Raw genomic sequence first — 18,799 nt, forward strand, 5'->3', positions numbered from 1 at the left:
AAATTAAATAAATTATTGAGTGACTTTAAATATTTTAGAACTAAATTTAATAAAAAAATATAGCGATTTAGGTTGCATTATATCTTAAATTATTAGCCAAATTACTATCAAAAAAATCTAAAATTAGCCACTAAAAAATACCTTGGAGTATACTAAAGATTTTTATATATTGGACATCAGATCTGGACATGTGGATAATGATGTTGAGAAAATGTATATGTATTTAAATGGATTGAGATCTCAAATTTAGGATGAATAAGTTTTTTGAAATTGGAAAGTGTGGAAGAAGCATACCAATATGCCTTGAAAGTTGAGGAGATCTTGACAAAGAAGCATGAACAAAGACAAAGAGGTAGAGGTGGTACATTCCAGAGAGGCAGAGTTAGATCTTGTGGAGAAGATGGCAAATCTGCTAGTATTGTGCAAGATAAGGGAAAATTTGAATGGAAAAGTGATGACAAAAAAAAGACTAAATGGAAAGGTGGTATTTCTTACCGAGGAGGTACTAGTTCTTACCGAGGAAGAGGTACTTCTTATGCTAGAGGTAGTTTTCATGGTAATTGTTTTAGATGTGGTAAAGAAGGGCATAGATCCTTGGAATGTAGATCCTCTAAAAATGGGCAAGGTAACATAAATGTTGTGATTCAAGGAGGCATTGAGGGTTCATCAAGTGGACCTAAGGCTAGATAAAATTTGATGGTGAGAAGAACCTTATGTAATAAGGGAACTAATGAAGAACCCATCCTAAGGAGAATTATTTTCAAGACCAGATGTAAGATGGATGGAAAATATTGTAAAGTGATCATTGACAATAGAAGTTCAAAAAAATTGGCATCAGAAGAGTTGGTTACAAAGTTGTAGTTAAAAAGGCTAAATCATCCTTAACCCTATCATGTTACACAGATCAAGGATGAGCATAAGAAATTGGTAAGTGAGCAATGTATTCTAGAATTCAAGATTGGACATTATTTTGATGAAGTTTTTTGTGATATTATACCTATGGATTATTGTCATATTTTGTTGCATAGACCTTGGCAATATGATAGATATGCTATAAATGATTGAAGATTGAATGAATATACACTTTGGGTGAATGGGAGAAAACAATTATTGTTGCCTTTGATGGAAAGTCCAAATGAGGTTAATTGTACTACTGTAAGAATTTGCATGGTTAATGCAAAGCAATTTGAAAAAGAAGTGAGCAAGAACCAATTTTTTTTCCCATAATTCCTAGGAGACCGATTTTGGTAGTAATGATCGAGTAGTAGAAACTAGTAATGGTTGAGTGAAAGATAGTGGTAGCCGAGTGATAGTAAAAAATGCTAGTATAGAATGAGTGCCAGAAGAAATTGAAAGTTTTTTGAAAGAGTATAAAGATATTGTTGCAAATGAAATACCCAATTGTTTATTGCCAGTAAGAAGTATAAGTCATTGTATGGACTCGATTCTTGGAGCTAGTTTTTTGAATAAAGCACCCTATATATTAACACCTATAGAGAATGAAGAGCTTAATAGACAAGTGCATGAGTTGTTTCAAAAAGGTTTGATAAGAGAAAGTTTGAATCCATGTGTTGTACCTGTTGTATTAGTACTTAAGAAGAATAAAAATGGAGAATGTGTACTAATTCCAAAGCTATTTACAAGATTACAGTGAAATATAGGTTTTCTATGCCAAGGATGGATAACATAATGGATCGTTTGAGTGGAGAAAATTATTTACCAAGATTGATTTGAAGAGTGGTTATCATCAAATCAGAATTAGAGAGGGTGATGAATGGAAGACTACTTTCAAGAAAAAAGATGGTTTGTATGAATGGTTGGTTATGCCTTTTGGTTTGACTAATGCACCTAGTACTTTCATGAGGTTGATGAATGAAGTTCTCAAAAGATTTTTGGGTAAGTTTGTAATTTTTATTTGGATGATAATTCTGATATTTATTAAGACTAAGGAAGAACATATTGAACATGTTAAACAAGTATTGTAGAGATTGAAAGAGGCAAAGTTGATGATTAACTTGAAAAAGTGTTCTTTTATGCAAGAGGAGATGTGTATTTGGGATTTGTGATTTTAGTTGATGGTTTGAGAATGGATCCTAAGAAAGTTAAAGCAATTCTAGAATGACCTACATCTGAGAATGTGGGTGAGGTAAGATAATTTCATGGTTTGGCTAGTTTCTATAGAAAATTTATGAGGAATTGTAGTTCTATTTGTAATGCTATGACTGAGACAATGAGGTGAGATAAAAACAAATTCAAGTGGACACATGGAGCTGATAAGAGTTTTGAGACCTTGAAACAAAAGGTTACTAAGTTACCTATTTTGGCTTTGTCTGATTTCAATAAGGCATTTTAAGTTGAATGTGATGCAAGTGGTAGTGCAATAGGAGCTATGTTGAGTCAAGAATTAAAACCTGTCACTTTATTTAGTGAGAATTTGAATGATGCTGAAAGAAAGTATTCTATGTATGATCAAGAGTTTTATGCTATTGTTCAAGCTTTGAATAAGTGGAGACATTATTTGATTCCTAAGGATTTTATTTTGTATACTAATCATAAAGCTTTACAGTACTTAAGAAGTCAACATAAATTAAATCAGAGACATATGAAGTGGGTTGAGTATTTGCAGAGTTTCACATTTTTTATCAAGCATAAAAGTGAAGTCACTAACTGAGTTGTTGATGCATTAAGTAGAAGACGTCCTTTGTTGACCAAGTTAAAGGTTGAAGTTCTTGGTTTTGATGAAATGAGGGAGTTGTATGGTACTGGCCCTAGTTTTTTTGAGGTGTGGAGAAAGTGCAAAGCACCAAATCTATCATATCACATGAGTAAGTATGATGATTATTTCATTCAAGAAGGTATGTTGTTGAAAGGAATTCAATTGTGTATACCAAGAAGTTCTATGAAAGTTAATTTGATTAAGGAAAAGCATTGTGGTGGATTTGTTGGACATTTTGGAATTAATAAGATATTGAGTTTATTAAAGGATAAGTATTATTAGCCACAAATGTATAAGGATGTCAAAAAAATTGTAAGGAGTTGTGGAGTTTGTCAAGTTACAAAAGGAGTAGGTTAGAATATTGAATTGTATACACCTATTTTTATTCCTGAGAAATCTTAGAGTGACATTAGTATGGATTTTTTTCTTGGATTACCTAAGACAAAAAAGGGGTATAATTTTATATTTGTTGTTATGGATAGATTTTCCAAAATGGCTCATTTCATACAGTGTTGTACGGTACTAACCCTAATTTTTTTGAAGTGTGGAGAAAGTTCAGAGCACCAAATCTATCATATCACATGAGTAAGTATGATGATTATTTCATTCAAAAAGGTATGTTTCAAAGGAATTTAGTTGTATATACCAAGAAGTTCTATGAGAGTTAATTTGATTAAGGAAAAGCATTGTGGTGGATTGGTTAGACATTTTGGAATTGATAAGATATTGAGTTTATTGAAGGATAAGTATTATTGGCCACAAATGTATAAGGATGTTAAAAAAATTGTAAGGAGTTGTGGAGTTTGTCAAGTTGCAAAAGGAGTAGATTAGAATACTGAATTGTATACACCTACTTTTATTCCTGAGAAATCTTAGAATGACATTAGTATGAATTTTTTTCTTGGATTACCTAAGACAACAAAGAGCTATAATTTTATATTTGTTTTTATGGATAGATTTTCCAAAATGGTTCATTTCATACCATGTAAGAAGACATCAGATGTTGATCATGTTGCTGAATTTTTCTTCAAAGAGATTGTTAGATTGCATGGACTACCAAGAAGTATTATTTTTGACAGAGACAATAAGTTTGTTGGTTACTTTTGGAGAACATTGAGGAATAAGATGGGTACTAAATTGAGATTTAGTTCTACATTCCATCCAAAAAAAAATGGAAAGATAGAGGTTGTGAATAGAAGCTTGGGTAATTTTTTGAGATGCTTAGTTGGATATGAACTACATAATTGGGAGATGATATTGGCACAAGATGAGTTTGCATATAATAATTTTGTGAATAAGAGTATAGGGAAAACAACTTTTGAGATTTTTACTAGAATGCATCCTAGAGGAGTATCAGATTTAAGGAATGTTGCTAGTGAATAGAAGAGAAGTGTTGTAGGGGAAGAATGTGTTTATTTTATGGAGTCTTTACATAAGGAAGTAAAATTGAAATTGGAACAAAGTAATCAAAAGTGCAAGAAGAATGATGATAAGTCTAGAAGACATCATATTTTTAAAGTTGGTGATGAGGTGATGGTTCATTTGAAGAAAGGAAGATTTCCAATTGAGACATAAAGTAAGTTGAAGATGAAGAAGTTTGGACCTTATAATATATTGATGAAGTTTGATAGTGGTAATGCTTATGAAGTTGAGTTACCTAATGACATGGATATATCTCTTGTATTCAATGTTGCTGATTTGTATAAGTACCATGAGTCAGATGATGAAGTTGTTGTATCAGATGATTATCCTAAGAAGTAGATTGAAGAGATTGGACAGGTATTGGATCAGAGAGTTAGTAAGAGCACAAGAGAAAAATATTAGTATGAGTATTTGGTGAAGCAGAAGAATAGACCAATGGAAGATGCTACATGGATTTATCAATATAAGTTGGATTCATCTCAGGTTGTGACACTTGCATGATTCAAGAAAATCATTTCTTTCAAACGTGGTTGTCTAATGTAGGAGCATCCTTGGTTGCATTTCCATCCTACATGTTTTCTTGTTTTGTTGTCGTAGTCATTTCCAAGTGTTCATGTTAGTGCCAAGTGTTCATGTTGGTGGCAAGTTCATGTATGTGTCAAGCATTGTTGAGTGCCAGTATTTTTCTTGGTCTTTCTTTTATTGAGTTTGTTGTTTCTAGTTCTAGTTTGGGCCAACCTTGTGCATATTTAATTTTGGTATTGGTAGATAATTTTTTTTGTGAGCCAACTTATGGTTGTGCATGCATTTAATGTACGGTTGAGTTAGAGGTGGGCACCAAACCCATCATTACCACACCTTATTTTCATCCCAAGCACTATAAAGAGGAAATAGAAAGGACAATTAAGGAACTATTGGGCATGGGACACATCACACCTAGCTCTAATCCCTGTTCTTCTTCAATAGTTTTGATGAAGAAGAAGGATGGCACTCTTCGCATGTGTATTGATTACTGTGCTCTCAACAAGAGGACCATTAAGAATAGGTTCCCTATTCCTTGCATTGATGAGTTACTTGATGAATTACATAGAGCAATCTATTTCTCGACGATAGATCTTAGATCTAGATACCATCAGATATGATTTTGTGAGGACCATGTGCATAAGAAAGCTTTCTGATGTCACTATGGATACTATGAGTTCTTGGTTATGCCATTTGGGGTCACCAATGCACTGGCCACATTTTTAGTCATGTATGAACCATATTTTTAGACAACAATTGTGCAAGAGTGTGTTGGTATTTTTTGATGATATCCTAGTTTTTAGCAAAACTTGGGAGGAGCATTTGCAACACCTAGATGAGGTACTTAGCATTATGGAGGAGAACTCATTGTTTTTGAAGGAGTCAAAATGTGAGTTAGAATTGACTGAGATGATTTACCTTGGACATGTGATTAGGGCAGATGGGGTGGAGGTACACTAGGAAAATATATAAGCAATCATAGATTGGCCACCTCCAAGAAGCATATCAGATTTGAGGGGCTTCCTCGGTCTTTGATATTATTACAAGAGGTTCGCTAGAGGCTTCTCTCACATGATAGCTCCCCTCACTAATCTCACATGGAAAGGGGCATTTAGGTGGATAGATGATGCAAAGGTGACCTTTGATAAGCTCAAGAAGGTGATGAGCACATGCCCAATTTTGGCCCTTCCCAACTTCTCTCACCCTTTTGTCTTAGAGTGTGATGCTTCAAGGAGAAAAATTGGTGTAGTTCTAATGCAAGATAGGCATTTGATCACTTACAAGAGCTAGAATCTCAAGGATAGTGAGATATTGTACTCCACCTATGACAAGGAAATGCTAGCCATTATGCATGCTTTAGCCAAGTTTAGATAGTACTTGGTGGGTGGAAAATTCACGATTAAGAAAGACTACAACAAATTTTGATACTTCTTATAATAGAAGGATCTCAATGAAAGACAACAAAAGTGGGTAAGCAAGATTTGGGCCTATGATTTTGATGTCGAGTATGTCAAGGGTAAGAATAATATAGTGGTCAATGCACTTTTTCTGGAGACCTTCAGTAGTAGAATGTTGTGCCATTTCCAAGATATCGGTAGATTGGAAGTCCTTGTTACTAGTTGAGTACTCTAAGAATACTCAAGCTTGTTAGATCATGATTGGACAGATCCAAGATAGCAGGTACAAGGTAATTGATGATGTGATTTTTTATAAGGATAGGAAATATCTTGTACACGATCTAAGCTCAAGGAAAAAATTATGGAGACTCTTCATGATGCACCACCAGTTGGACACCCAATTTTATTCAAAACCTATAGGCAGGTCAGAGAAAGGTTTTCATGGAAGGGCCTCAAGGATGATGTCCTTCAACATGTCACAAAATGCTAGACTTGTTAGCAGAACAAGTCAAAGCATGAGTTTCCAATTACACCATGTTCCTATTCCAACACAAAAATGGGAGAGTATCTACATGGAATTCATTACAAGATTACCAAGAGTGTAGGGTAGAGATTCCATTTTTGTAGTTGTAGACATGTATTGACTAAGTTTTATCACTTTTTTACTATAGCGGAAGATTGGTCAGCTTCTCAAGTAATAGAGTTATTTTTTTGAGAGGTGTTTTGCCTACATGGTCTCTCTCATACCATTGTGAGTGAAAAAGATAGAAATTTTCTCAACACTTTTTGGTAGGAACTATTCAAATTGGTGGGTACAAAATTGACACCCAGCACAAGTTACCACCCACAAACGGATGAGCGGACTGAGATAGTAAACAAATGGGTGGAAATTTATCTCCAGAACTATGTAGCGGGGTAATAGAGAGTTTGGGTTAAATGGCTATATCTAGGGGATTACTACTACAACTCCTCCTATCACATGTCCATCCAAATGACACCATTTTGAGCTCTTTATGGCAGCGAGCCTCTATCATTTGTAGATCTAGCTTTGTAGGATAGCAGAGCACTGCTACCTATAGATTTGATATAGGATCAATAGAACACTCTCATATCTCTTCCAGAGAACATTCTATAGGCTCAAAATTAACAGAAGATGTATGTTGATCATCGTAGGATAGAGAGGAGTTTTGAGTTATGTGACATGGTTTACCTTCATCTCCAACTTTAAAGGCAAAGCTCCTTGAAGAAGAGTGTATTTGAAAAGCTTCAGCCTATATCTTATGGTCTCTATCATATTACTCAAAGGGTTGGAGAGGTTTTTTATGAGTTGGAATTTCTAGATGAAAGTATAATTCATAACATTTCCACTTATCTTACCTCAAGAAGGTGATTGGTTAGCATGTAGTTCCTTCTATTGGATTGCCCCCACTTGATGTGGAAGGGAAGTTGGTTTTGGTTCTAGCAGAGGTGATTGGGGTAAGAGAAAAGAAGTTGTGTAATAGGTCCTTCAGGGAGTATCTAATTTTTTGGAAATATTTTTCATATGAAGATGCCACTTGGGAGAGTAAATCAATCCTGCAACATCTGACACTAAGATTTCTTGAGGGCAAGTAATCCCAGGAAGGGAAGACTATAATATCCCCTTCTTTGTGCTAGGCCTTCTAGCACCTTGTTGCTATATCTTTCCATTCGGATAGGCTAATGATATTTATTTTGAGGATGTCATCCAGTCACAAGATTCTATTTGGTTTTGTTGGGGAGATGTTTAAATTGTGGAGCTCCTATATTTAAGTCACTTTATTTTATAAAGTTGACTTACAAAGTTACTTTATGATTTAAAGTCATTTTATAACAAAATTAACTTAAGTGACTAAAAGAAAAAATCGCTTTTAGCCCACATTGCCTAGTTGTTTGTATTTCCCCTCATGTTGAGGTTATGAATGAAAGAAGCTACATTGGGATTCACACCACAAAAATATGATATTGCTCAAATACAAAAGGTTTCTTAAGTGTGATTGGTTGCTTTGAGGATGAAACCCCTTAAGGTAGTGTGAGGAGTTGAACGTGGCCCCAACCTCTCATCAACTACTTGCTCATCTTCAAAAGTGGAGTTGTAGTATGAAACATCATAGCTATTCTAAATCTAAGGATTGTTAGGACAAGCCCAACTGTTTTGAAGTAAAAATAGGTTTTAAAGGACTCAAAACCTTTTACAAATTAACAAGAGTCATAAAAGAGAAGCATAAATCTAACATCAGAGTATAAAAGCATAGATCAACAAAAAAAAGGACCTCCTAAAAGAGCAAAGAGATAGGAGGCCAACCAAAAACAGAGCTGAAAAGGACAATAAAGGACCAGCTCTAGAACATCTAAATAGTCTTTATCAGGTCAGCAGCCTAGTCTGCCAGAATGTGCATATTCTCTGCAATGGCCTTCACCTCTTCTATCTTGTTCATTTCCTCATTCTTCTTAGAGTGAGCTCGAGTGCATCTGATAGGACCCTAGTTGTCAACCACTGAAGGGGAATCCTGTCCTTTATCTTGCTCAAGATTTTTCAGAAGACTACCCACATTATCTACCATAGTCCTTAAAGAGTTGCTATTATTGTTTGCCATTTTCTTGATCATCTTTTCAATATTATTCAACTTGGCCTCTAGTGTAGTCACCTTCTTCTGATTATCACTATTAGCCTTCTCTAGCACCCTATTTTTAGCTTTAATCTATGGAATCTTGTGCATCAGGTTTTTAACTCTTCAACATTTCCAATTACCTTAAAAAGCAAGTCAATATGTTGACCCAAGGTGTGCCCCCCTCTGGCCAGTTTGCTAACCTGCTCAACTTCCTTTCTAATAAACTGCATTTGTGTTTCAAAATTCCAATCTCCTTCAAAATGGTCCCAGGGTTTCCTAATAGACCTTTGGTAGAATAAATCTCTCCCTTGGCCTTATCAAAATCTATAATTTTCTCTTGATCCTCATCTTCCTCTCTTTTCAGCTCCACATTCTTCATAGAATTCTAAATCTTCTCCTCTTGAAGCCTCAAAGATTTTTGTTTCCTCTCCATATTGTAAGCAAGAGGTTCAACATCTGATGGGGTCGAAACCCTATCATCATTGTTACTATTAATTCCCTTTCCCTTACCACCACTCTTCTTCTAGTAATCTCTCACCATTTCCTCCACAAAATCACTTTCATAGTCAGAGTCACTCCCTTCAGCAATCTTCTTCTTCTTTTGAGAGCTACATCCAATAACCCCTTTCACACTCACATTACCCCCCTTCGCATCATCTTTAGTATCCAAATCATAACCTTTCTCCGATACTCCATTGCCTTCAAGTTATCGCTAGGTTTCTTAGCCTTTTGAATTTTAACACATTTATTATAAGAACCGTAAGACCCTCATGACACACATGTCCTCCATTCAGATCATTTTGAATATCTTGGATAGAGAAACTCAAAGACTACCTCAAGTAAAAGGGGAAATTGATCCTTACATCATGCCTAAAGTGGTTAGCTAACATAAAATGATACCCATATAGCTTTGTAAATTGGCCATCTAGAGTAAGGTACTCCATAATAATAAATAACACAAATCTTCAAGGTCAAGAAATAGAGGCAGGCTTGAAATATGAGTTACCAATTTTCACTAGTCGGATTCTCTCTTTTGCTAACTCCACAAATTTGTCAATGGCCCTATCCAACAACTTCCTATCCCACTAGAAGTTAATGTCATCCATATCCAACCCCATAGCCTATGTAATCACCTCTTTAGTCACATCCATATGCTGATTTCCAACCAGGATAGAGTCATCCCTCCAGGTTTTGATAAATTGTTGAGTAATGACAAGATTGTTACCAACATAGTCACAAGAGTTTTTAGTGTAGTGTTGATGGGACAATGGCTAGGTGTGTCAGTTATCGGGCTTCAACATTTTCACAACAATAAGGAAATTGACAATAACCCTTCATTTAGGAGGCAAGAGAACTTAGTGCATGTGCTTGACCATTCTCATACTGTGAATCCCAGACCCTATCAATAGGTGTGAGAAGTATGTAACCGACTGTGAGGGTATTGTGAGTGGCCATAGGAATTTATGGGGTATTCAATCCATCACTTAATAGTCTACAACTATATCAACAGTTCAAACCTTCATAGTATCCATAGAGTTCTTAAAGACATGCACCTTCAACTGGAAAGCAAGAAGACCAATCTCAATCACAACAATAACAAGTTCTGGATTCTTTTTTATTTTCACAATCTATTATAATGATATGTACTCATTTTTCTTTATTTTAACTATGATTGTATGATTAAATTCCAAATCCATTACACATCTATTAAAAGATAATAATATGGATGAATGAAATAAATGTCCTCATGTATGATGGTATGTTCCTTCCTTAAGTTATCTATCCTAGTAGTCTTAATCTACGTATTGCCATTGTCATTTTGGAAAGGATTTATTTATAACAAAATAAACCGAGTTGAGAACATTTCATTGTTTTATATAACTTGAGGAGAATAGGGAAACCACCTTACATAGATTTTTCTCACAAATTTATTTTATGTCTAGAGCAATAGAAACATCCTAATCCAAGACACCTGCTAAGCTAAAATTATGATGGTGAGAATGGCAAAATATGGCTTATGTTGAAGACCTTGTAGAAGAACCCTTATATATATATATATATATATATATATATATATATATACTAATTATACATTATATAGGAAACTAACCTCGATAAATGACATAAATAATCATGAATTATAAAATAATTCTTTGCAAGGATACATAAAAGATTAAAAAATAGTTCAATTATGGGGGTGGAATGGGATGTGATACAAAAGTAATGATATGTAACATGTTATAATTATGGGAAAAATAGTTTATTATGCCATAGAATATTGGGCATAAAATAAGAAGAATTTCTAATTTTATGGCTTAGATAATTCTCATGATATGTTCAACTATGATAAATCACAACAATTTTCAAAAATATGAATTCTCCATCATAATTGAAGACATTAGGGTAATCAAAAGAATTGTGTTGCACGGTGTAAGAGGTAAAAAAATTTAGATATCTCATAACATAGAGATTTTGCTCTCCTTCTTCATTAACAATTGAAAAAACAAGTATCATTTTCTATCTTCTTTATTCTAGCAGGCAAAACAATTACATCATCTACACACTTCTACACTCTTTTTAGTAAATATATTTCTTTTCTTTTCAATATTATTCATAAGCATTTGTATTAACAAAAGAAAACAGGGAGAATGACTAATAATAAATTCTATTTAAAAATAAACAATATAAATCATAATATTAATATTTTGCAAATCAAAATTTCTTCTAAACCTGACCTATCTTACATAAAATGGTGGATGAGATGAGTTGGAAATATTGAAAATCTTCATACAACGAATTATGGAAGGAAGAAACCAAATGTATCAACCTTGAAGCCAAGCCACCATCTAGAACCCTACCTCTAAAAGAGTAGACTTATCCTCCATATAAGCCTTGCTAAAAGGAGTCCAACCAATAGCACTAGACAAATAGAAGTGAACAAAAAGGAATCTCTAAGTAACAATATCACCCTATTTGTGCAATAAAAAATTTTCATGAAAGAGATAAAGCCATTCAAAAGTGATAATAGACGTGTGGACGACACAAAGAAAAATTCTAGAAATAACACTCCTTAAAGAAGATTACCCTAACTGGTAACAAACCAAAGAAAGGATGGGCTTGTGAAAAGCACCAACCTCACAAACACTAATTTTTTTTATAAATATAATAACATTTATACCAAACATTTCCCTAGTATGCACACCATTAGCAACCCAAAAAGCCTCAAGTACAAAGGGGGGAAACAAACTCCTAAACATGTCATTACAAAGTTACTAGAAACTAGTAATAAATCTCAAAGGCTCCAAAGTTGGGAGCTAGCACAAGGCTTAAAAGAAATATTCTAAGTCTAGAGTGCAACAGGAAAGAAGAAGTTTCCTCCACAACAGTTGTTCATCTAGTAATCAAACAAAGAGTAACAAACACTCCTTCAAGCACAAGTGTCCAAACCCCAAACTGAAAGGATAAACCCCACTGCACAATAAAGAAGCCCTAAAAAAGAGCCACGAAAGAAATCTTTGAAACCATCATCATAGAAACTTTTTGCATACTTCAAACCTCTACATAAAATATTCCCATTAGAAACTACCAACACTAGTGCAATTATATCAAACAAATAATCTAACCTAACCAAGGCTTTGAAAACCCATCATTTAAGGAGCTCAGAAGTCTTCCTCTCGGAATGATTTTCCAAGACAACTTCTCTCCACTTGTAATCTATGTGACACCACACCAAACAACAACCACCAAGGATGTTGAGCAAGGGATGCATAGCATCATCCCCAACAACAAGATGTCATGATTGGGCACTATTGTGTGCCGCTAGCCCACCCAAAAGAGGATGAACCCATCTTTTCTAATATTCACATCATGAGGATTTTCATCGAAAAACTCCAAATGCAACCAAAACCTATATAGACCGGAGACAAGCCCAAAACCAAATGACCCATAAATAAAATTGTTGCCTCACAAATTCATGTCAAAGAACGATCTCCTACCAAATACTCTTAGATCCCTCTAGATCATCATCCTCATTATCTTCTCCCTTCTCTGTATCTCCAATATTTAAAAATTATTGGAGCCCGCCCAAATGCTTTGCACGCTTTGTAGTAACCCACCCAAATGCTCTGAATCTTCTCATCCTCATGCATTTTTTGCTTACTTTTATATAATCATTGTTTGATGTAGTGGCAAATAAGTTTGAAGGAAAGGGAAGGGAAGGGGCTTTTTATAGTCTGTGACACAACCATAGTTTTTGGATTGACATATGGTGATAGTGATATGGGACTACCTCGTATTTCTTTTCAGAAGGTACCTAACTGCACTGCAAATGAGGTGTACATACCCTACCCCTAGTGGGATTTGAACATGTGACCTCTCTTTCAAGAGTACAAGTTCTCCACCACTAGGCCAACTTAGCCTATACATGTTAGAAGTGATAGATTAATCTACATGGTAGAAATTTGTTAATGTGATTTATATTTATCATAAAAGATGTTCACCTCTCTCTCTCTCTCTATTATTTAAAATATTTTAACAGTTATCTTTAAATTGATATCTATAAACACATTTTGTATAGATTTTTTATAATTTAGACATATGTTAGTTTTATATTTATACTTCTACACTACTTGCATAAATTTGGATAAAGTTTATATTGTGGAAACATATAAGTTTTTAGAAAAATAATTAATTGATTCATTTGTGCAAAACTACAATTGTATATTAATATATGAGGAGCATAGTAGTTGATTTTTTTAAAATCAACTAGACATTCATAAATGGACATATATTGACTGGTCAAATGATTATTTAATGAATAAATTAAGTGTATCTATTGAATTATACAATTAGTTATGATATTGCTATCACATTAATTATGTAATTTTTGTGTCAAACTCATTGGCCAATGTTTCATGAGTAGTGATTCAATACAAATCCATCTCTCATGAGAATAAATGGAACACTTAACACTCATTGAATGTAGGTGATGCTCGCAGAGGTAAAGCACTAGAATAATAAGTTTATGAGATCTCACGTATATAAAACAAGTGAACACATAGTTGTTTATGAGTTTATTGATTCAACAAATGGTTGTTTATGAGAGATCGCATCTATAGAATCTCCACACAAAATGCACTAAAACAAAACAAAGTCAAACTTTTTTTAGTGATTTATTTCCAAATGTTTTGTTGTTTTCTACTACAAACTATGTAGATCATTAAGATCAAATGTTAAATTTTTTGGAAAAATCCACAATGTTTTCAATTTTTTGAAAATTATTCAACTGTACAATTTGTAGGGAGAATAGTGCTCCAGCTACCATGGGTTCCCTTTCTGGCAACGGTTACCCAGGTAGGAGGATCGACTGCCTGGGTACCCCCACCCTCCATCCTCATGCCTCATGCCATCTGCCTCCTGCGTCCATGCCATCTTCCTCTCCCGCGGCTGTACTTTGCATCCCTGACTGTGAAAAATTGCGTACCTGGAGCAGACACGTACCTGGCACAGACACGTTATTCCTTGAGATATGATTGCATTAAGTGGGGAAACCTGTAGATTCGATGGGACTGATAGGTGTGTAAAGGAAAGTGGTTTTTTGAAGTCTTGCAAGGTTAGAGGTTAGGATAGCTAAGGTAGTTAGAAGTTAATATAGTGTTGTCATGGGTTAGTGCAAAGTGTAGATGGTGTGATTTGGATTTAGGTTACTTTAGAAAATTAGTTAGAGGGTCAATGGACAATGTTAGTGGTTAGTAAGTTATTAGTAGTAGACTTTATTTTTTAATTAGTAAAAGTCAATTCTATTGTTACTAGGTAAAATTATTGTAGCTAACTTGAATACTAAGGGTGATATTTTATTAGTTGTCATAATTAATTATTGAACAATACTAATGGTATAGTATCCTTGTTAATGTGGTATAAATTAATCGTGTTGAAACTATTATATAAATAAAATTAATATGTTATAATGAAAATGTTATTTAAGCAAAATACTAATGAGAATTGCAATAAATAATTCGTTATAAAATTATATATATTTTATTTCCTAAAAGTTATTTACATATTTAGAATTAACGTTTAGTGTTTTATTCATTATATTTAAACACTTGCAATAGTTGTGTTTCTTTTTTCAATTATTTTTCATTTTTTTATTAGTTTGATAGTTTCATAATGAATAAATTCAAACCTACAAGTGGCATTTATGTTTTATTACTTGGATTCAATTAGAATCTCTAAGACCAATTTTCGAATGGCTCTCAATTGTTTAATCATGTCCTACCAATTCTATGTCAAACTCTAATTGTTTAAATACATCCTTCGTATTCATTGTTTTAATATTTGTGATATAAAAAACTTCATCATATTGCTTTTAATGTTGAATTTCCCCAAAACTTTCAAATAGAGAGTAAAAATGTAACTTATAGATATACATGCTTATAACTTTGTATTGCTTGTAGACTCAAGAGCTGCCTTCAATTTGTTATGATTTGATTATTTCTTCAGTATATAATTTGTGTTCCTCATCCATAATTTTGGATAATGTATCTGGCAAACTATTTTACACTACTTATTGAATATTGAATGGATCCAATTTTACACTACTTATTGAATATCATAAAATATTATAATAAATAAATTGGCTCAAAGAAAGCTCCTGAGGGAAAGAAACATAAAGAAAACTCTCATTCATTACTCATAATATACAAGATGTGCAAAGTGTAATCGCTAAACTAAAATTGTCGACGAAACCAAAAGGCTTGCCTTATATCCTCTAGATACTCAAACTCTCACCACATATTGGAACACTAATGAGGCTTTACAAAACAACCATATAAAGTGTCGATAGAGATATAATCATGAATTCATTTATATAAAGTTTGATAAACTATAATGATTATCTCAAGATTAATTAATAAATTTAGAGAGAGAGAGAGAGAGAGAGAGAGAGAGAGAGAGAGAGAGATATGACTTATTAAAAGTAATTGACTAGTTATCAAAAATAACAGGTGGAATTTCCATGTACATACTAGTGGTCTAATTTCAATGAGTGTTATTATTTTTCTTAACAAGAGTAGAATATCACCATATATTATAATAAATAAACTGGTTCAAAAAGAGCTCTTGAGGGAAAGAACCAAAAAGAAAACCCTCATTCGTTACTCATAATATTCAAGATGTGTAAAGTGTAATCCCTAAACTAAAAATTTTAAGAAACCCAAAAGGCTTCCCTTATATCTTCTAGCTATTCAAACTCTAACCACATATTGAAACACTAATGAGGCTTTATAAAATAGCCATTTAAAGTGCCTGTACAAATATACTCATGAATACATTTATATAAAGTTTTATAGACTTTAATGATTGTCTCAAAATTTATTGGCCATAATCCTCCATATAGATATCATCAATACCTACAAAATGAATGAGTTAGTTATATTATTCATTTAAAAATAAGGTCTTAGAAAATTGAATATCATTTCATAATTTCCTTACCATCTCCACTTGTCGTGTTTTGGTTAAGATCAATAGAAAAGGGCAACCCATATTGTTGATTAGTTTGTTGATCATCTAATACAACAATGCACATTTAACACATCCATTTAGGTAAAATTAAATTATAAACTAAAAACTCAAATATAATTTCAAATTTTTATTTTTTCTATCATAACAAATTCTAAATCAGAGTATTGTTCTCATAATCTATATCGCATTATGTAACAATAAGAAAAATCAAAATTCCATTACCTCCACAAGTTTGTTGAAATGTTTGAGGATGAATAACCTTTGACATTGATGGTTGATCTCCACAAACTACATCTTGGTTATTTGATAAAGCATTAAATGCATTTAGAAATGTGAACTAAGTAATCAATTTAATAAAAATAGTTAACAGTGAGTAAATTACCATCTAGTACTTGTGTGTCATCTGTTATTGTTTGGTTCAAATCAATAGAGAAAGGCAATCAACGTCGTGGAGATTATCCTTGATCAACCAAACTTATATTGACACATGTTCAACATATGAAATAAAAATAACAAGTATGAGCTATATGTTGAAAGTAATAAAGTACTTTTAACTAAATGTACTCACCTTGTTGTGACAGAATAACTCTTTCTCCTTGTATTGCTATGCCTGAACGATTAATGGCTTTTTTTCCCTTTTTCATTTTAGAGTGTATAAAGGGGAATTGAAAATTTTCATGCTCATCAACTCTTTCACTTAAGTTTTGAGTCATAGGTTTTTTTTTTGATGAATAAATCGACGCTTACACATTTTGCTTGGACTAAACCATGGTTTCTTTCGCCTCATAGGCATGTTCTTTGAACCAAGAATTGATTCAAAATTGGAACTTGAAGCAAGAGATGCATGTATCTCATTTCTAAATCTCCCAACATGTTGAATGAATATTTATTTTTCATATTCTTCTCTAGTTGACAAATTTTGGATAAATGAATTTACATAATCAATGCAATTTTGAAGTTCATCATGAGAAGTATCAAATGATCTCACACAATCTGTAGTAAAAAAAATAAAATTGTAAAGTCAAAATACTATTTTAAAATACTATATATTTCTTAAGAAAAAATTTGGTATTAAAACTTACCAGTTCTCTCATCTTCACCAATGTTGACTCCAAGCACATCTTGATCTTCTGAAGGTATATAACCATCTGCAATTGGAAAAAAATCACTTAAATTTTTTATCCATAAAATAAATTTTTTTTTTCTTGTAAACACACATTCTTATTACCAATGTTATAGTTTTTATGACCAAAATTCCCTCCAACTTTGTCGTAATCCTCAACCAATGTAGTAACATCATTTGTATTTAAGATCAGTTTAAGTAGGTCTTAACAATATAATAATCAATTATATAATATAAATAATTAAAATTAACTCTCAAACGATACTTACCAATCACTTGACCTTGTTGGTTTATATTGGTTCTCTTTAGTAGATCTAAAAATCTTCAACACATGTTTGCATGTGTTACCTCTTTTTGCCCACTCACAATCACACTTGCAAATTTGGTCCAAAATTTCTTACAAGATACCATTTGGTTGAAATTGTTTGACTTCTAACTTTAAATGCATTAGGAAGGTCATATAGGTAGCAATCTGTATATGTTATTCTTTTTTATCTCTCTAAAGAAGTTAGGTAGTATCTTTCCTTTTTGAAGTTGGTTAGAAACCCAGATAACTGCAAGTATCTCTTATTTTTATAGTATGGCTCTACCCTATGAAGAAGAACATGAATGAGCCAATCCATTATCCTTGTGCATTTTCTAGAACAGTCGGTCAAGTAGTGACTCTTGATGTGCATGTGGTATGACTCTATGGAAGCATTAGTATCTTGATTTGCATGAGAGAAACCTCTAAAGTTTTTTGTCCACATTTCTATGACAAAAATATGATAATGTCTTAGCATATATATAATAAAAGGACCAAGCAATAAAAATAAAAATATAATGTAATGAATAATGTATATGATCTTACCAATGCGTCTCTCATCATCACACCAAGTCTTTCTAAAGTAATCAATAAACTCTTTTTGTTCTTTGAATTCATCCATAAATTTTTTTATTAGATGAGTAGTGACATCTCCATCATCACTTATGGCATACATTATCTCACTTAGTCTAGTGAACATATTTGTTGCAACATCCTTATTGCTTACAAACCTATAATAAAAAAGATAATATCAAGCTATAATGTTAACAAATATAACTTCACATGTATTTTAAGTAGAAATGACTCACTTGTAGACATTCTTCAACCATGCCCTACGTATGTGCCAGATACATAGAAGTACTCGACAATTGAAGGATGATCTACAAGTTACATTATAAGCATTAATAAGTAGCATTCAAACACAATCAATTATTAAACTAAAATTATATGTTTAAATAATCAAATGTATAGTTTGAAAACCTATATATCAAATATAATTGGAGGATAATCAAACCTAATTGCTTCAATCTCGGCACTAGCATCATCGATCATGAATGCATTGACTTGCCAATCATCTTTACATTGCTTGCCTCTTTTGTTAACTTCTGCGAACCACCCATGTATATCATCAATTTTATTTCTTGAAGATATGGCCCATGCAAT

This window comes from Cupressus sempervirens, chromosome 10 (genome assembly GCF_028749045.1).
Source record: "Cupressus sempervirens isolate cs-2001-9-10 chromosome 10, ASM2874904v1, whole genome shotgun sequence".
NCBI classification, from domain to species: domain Eukaryota; kingdom Viridiplantae; phylum Streptophyta; class Pinopsida; order Cupressales; family Cupressaceae; genus Cupressus; species Cupressus sempervirens.